Source organism: Macadamia integrifolia, unplaced genomic scaffold (genome assembly GCF_013358625.1).
Source record: "Macadamia integrifolia cultivar HAES 741 unplaced genomic scaffold, SCU_Mint_v3 scaffold_211A, whole genome shotgun sequence".
NCBI classification, from domain to species: domain Eukaryota; kingdom Viridiplantae; phylum Streptophyta; class Magnoliopsida; order Proteales; family Proteaceae; genus Macadamia; species Macadamia integrifolia.
In genome coordinates, this window is record NW_024870644.1 from 149,852 (window position 1) to 150,909 (window position 1,058).

Sequence of the window (1,058 nt, forward strand, 5' to 3'; positions counted from 1 at the left end):
GGATATTTCCAGAATTCTACCAAAAAAAAAAAGGATATTTTCAGGAAAAGAAAAACCATGCCAGTTAGTGTAGGAAATGCCAGATTGTGTAGGGTGCGAAAGATTGCACTGCCCCTCCCCCCTTGGTGCGTTGAATATTCTACCATGTGTTTTTTTATTGGTCCATTGGTCTAATGTTACCTATGTTAGACCGGCAGGATTCTCTCACTATTCTGTCTTTCTTAAGACATAGGATATAAGATCGATCAATTTAGATTGGGAGGGAGGGAATCGATCAAACCTGATTTTGGTTGATCTAAAGTGGTCGGTCAGTACTGCATTTCAGAAATTTGGGCAGAATATGGTCAATTACGACCAATTACTGCCTCGTTCCCTATTTCTCTTTTTTAAGACATTTTTATCCATACAATTTTTAGAATCTCTAGGAGCTCCCACATCGGGATTTTACTCGGATGAAATTTTTTCTACCTAGGAATATTCCAGCTGCCCATAATTGCAAGCGCCAAAAATGAAATCTCACAATGATTGATACAGGTATTTTGAAAAATACCAAAATCTAAGGGAGTATATGTAAACTCAAAGGGATTATTTGTTTATTATTATTTTTTAATAAAAAAAATAGTGATCATGGCTCTAGGAGCCCATATATGGTAACATCAAAGCCATTATATTGGTAAGTAAAAAAAAAAAAATTTTTTTTAAATATCACCTTCCTCTGAAATTCCTCTTTGGAATTTAACATCAAAGCCATTATATTGGCCAAGGGTGTTGTTCAAACTAAAATTGTATTAATTATTTTCATTGTTTTTTTTTATCTTGTAGGATATGTTTGGCATCGGAACTAATCCCACAAAAATGCTTCTAAAATGGATAATGAAAAAAATTTTAAAACATCCAGGAATCATGAAAGAAGTTCAAGAAGAAGTGAGGGGGTCACAAGGGCAAAGCGAATATTACAGAAGTTGATATAAAATAAATGCATTATTTGAATGCAATGATTAAGGAGACACTAAGACTACATCCTCCACTCCCATTATTGATTCCGCGTAAATTGACAG